This window comes from Apium graveolens, chromosome 7, assembly GCF_009905375.1.
Source record: "Apium graveolens cultivar Ventura chromosome 7, ASM990537v1, whole genome shotgun sequence".
Taxonomy (NCBI): domain Eukaryota; kingdom Viridiplantae; phylum Streptophyta; class Magnoliopsida; order Apiales; family Apiaceae; genus Apium; species Apium graveolens.
In genome coordinates this window covers 60,899,495-60,902,535 of record NC_133653.1, presented here as the reverse complement: position 1 = coordinate 60,902,535, position 3,041 = coordinate 60,899,495, and the positions used below count along the sequence as shown (strand labels likewise).

The following is a 3,041-nucleotide window of genomic DNA, read 5'->3' as shown; positions in this document are numbered from 1 at the left end:
ATAATAGCCTGGTTTTTGCACATAAGCCGCAACTCCTCCAATTCAGATTTTTCATTCGAAGATAGACCTGCATCATGATTTTGTTGTTGAATTTGGAGTTGTTGTTTTGGTGCAATTTGTTGCTGAAAACCAGGAGGGTTGAATAGCTTATTTCCAAACTGCTGGAACGGTTGTTGCATCGCATTCTGATTGTTGCTCCAGCTGAAGTTAGGATGATTCCAGTTGTCAGGATGATAAGTGTCTGGAACTAGTTGCTGCGATCTCTGAAAGTTGCTCACAAACTGAGCTGAGTCACTAGATATAGCGCATTGTTCCGTCGCATGCGAACCTGCACACAGCTCACAAACACTAATTATCTGCCTAACACCATAGTTAGCCAGAGAATCGATCTTCATAGACAACGCCTTTAGTTGAGCAGTGATAGCCGTAGCTGTATTCACTTCAAGAACTCCTGCTACCTTGCCATGTGGATATCTCTGGGTTGGATACTGATATTCATTAGCAGCCATCAGTTTAATTAGATCATAAGCTTCCTTATAGCTCTTTGCCCATAATGCTCCGCCTGATGCTGCATCGAGCATGGGTCTGGACTGTGCTCCCCATTGTAAAAACAAGTGATGATCATCCAATCAGGAATTCCATAATGAGGACACTTCCTAAGCATCTCCTTGTAGCGCTCCCAAGCTTCAGTTAGCGATTCTCCCGTTTGCTACGCAAATTGAGTAATAGCGTTTCTGATTGCAGCTGTCTTCGCCATAGGGAAGAATTTAGTAAGGAATTTCTGAGCAAGATCCTCCCAAGTAGTAATCGAACCAGCTGGTTGAGAGTGTAACCAGCTCTTAGCCTTGTCCCTCAGAGAAAATGGGAACAGTCTCATCTTCACAGCATCTTCAGAAACACCATTGAACCTGAAGGTGTCGCAGATCTCTATGAAATCCCTAATGTGTGTATTGGGATCTTCCATTGGAGAACCCCCAAACTGGATTGAATTCTGCACCCATTGAATTTTGCCAGGCTTGATCTCAAAGGTATTAGCTGTGATAGCTATCCGGACAATGCTAGATCGAATGTCATTGATCTTGGGTTGAGAAAAATCCATCAAAGCTCTCGTTCGTGCTACTAGATCTCCCATTGTAATGAGTACCTGAAACACAAACAAGTAAACCGTGAAAGTAAAAGAATCCGAGTCACTAAACTTTAACAACCACTGATGACAAGCACATAAACTAAAAATTAACACCGAGTCCCCAGCAGCGGCGCCAAAAACTTGTTAGGGCGAAAACACGCGCTAATATTCACGCAAGTATACGCGTTCGCAAGTAGTATAAGATATAAATCAAATTCATTCCCACAGAGACTGGTTTAGGTTAAGTTCAATTTATGCACCTATGCAACAATGTATGGTTATCGCTCAATGCTAAGACAAATAACAAATTGGGTTTTTATTAAACTAAGAGATTATACTAAATAACATTAACTAAGAGAATTGAAGTTGAATTACTATATATGACAAACATGGGATCCTAACTTCATTAAATACTTCATTCAATAGCCTTATTGTTCTTAACCTTAGCATGTGATGGTGATGACACTAATCAGATAACACGAAACTGATAAACGCCAACTTTCATTGCACGAGTACCATTCTACCAGACATCCACAAAAGAGATATAAGCTGAATAGGCACCAATTATATTGAGACCCTATATGTCTATAGAATTTGACAACATAACGGTTTAAGCACAAGTAATCTATCTTGATTACATAGGGCAAGTAAAACGGTTAGAGTTACCTACGAATCATGTATAACAAATACATGAACCTATGCTAGCATGGCAAGTTGTAAACCTCTATATTCACTGTCGCTTCAATAGAGATTAACAAGCTATCTTATATGTTAGCTACGCACATAAGACGAATAAGCACAACCATACTAGGATATCAATCAATCTCCACACACCAAGATATCGAAATAATTTAACTATTGAAATTCATAAGTAAATCCGCTAGAACCCCATGACAACGATTAGTTCATAATCGAACTCATCGTCACCATGGGTTCCAATGAAAGCATGGTATAAAACAAGGTCTTAATAAACTAAATAATAATCAAAGTACGAATAAACGAGATCGAGGTTCAACAAGAACGAAAATGAGCATCCAAAGTTACAACTAATTTAAAGAATCACAAGTTGAAAACAAGATCTTCTTTTTCGGAGTTGTTTTGTGCTTCTAGGTCTTCTCCTTGGTATCCCAATCTTCCCGGATGATGAAAACCCTTTTTTTTAAGTATATATACGCCCCTAGTGGACCTGGACCCTTAAAATCGTCAAATTCTACTCAAAAAAGGCTTTTTCAGCGAAATCAGCGACCATCCGCGCCCTCAGCGGCCGCTCAGCTCTCCTGAGTGGCCGCTCAGCTCTCCTGAGTGGGCGCTCAGCTCTTTGAGCGGGCGCTCAGCTCTGCTGAGCGGGCGCTCAGCTACTGACTGGAAAAATATTCTGATGAGTCTTGTTTTGACCATAACTTGAGTTCTACTCGTCAGAATTAGGCGATGCAACTGCCCAGGCGAAGCTGTTGAGATTCTCTACAACTTGACAATGGCCTTGGCTTCCAATTCTGATCAATTTTCATCATATTTCCTTTAAAAGCTCTTTTCTTCATTTAACTGATACCTGAAATGCAATAACATAAAAATACATCAAAATACCAACAACTTGAGTCCAAAACACCAATTTAAGCTTGTAATAAAGCGTTCCAAGTGGATATAAAATCCACTTATCAAGTCCCACTACGAAATCCATCGCCAGATGTTCCCATTTCCATTCTGGAATGTCTAATGGTTGCAATAACCCACTCGGACGTTGATGTTCTGCTTTAACTCGCTGGCATGTGTAGCATTTACTTACCCATTCTGCTATTTCCTTCTTCATATTCGGCCACCAAAAGTTTTCCTTTAAATCGCGATACATTTTTGTGCTTCCTGGATGAATGGAATACTTCGAATTGTGTGCATCTTGCATTATTTCTTCTTTTAATTC

General features: G+C 40.0%; 1 non-coding gene across 1 annotated transcript; it reads left to right on the top strand.

Annotated features, from left to right (window-relative positions):
* The first annotated feature begins 635 nt into the window (after positions 1-635).
* Positions 636-742, top strand: LOC141676416 (small nucleolar RNA R71). Its single transcript, XR_012557007.1, has one exon. It is a non-coding gene; the product is annotated as a small nucleolar RNA R71 (small nucleolar RNA).
* The last annotated feature ends 2,299 nt before the right edge of the window (positions 743-3,041 follow it).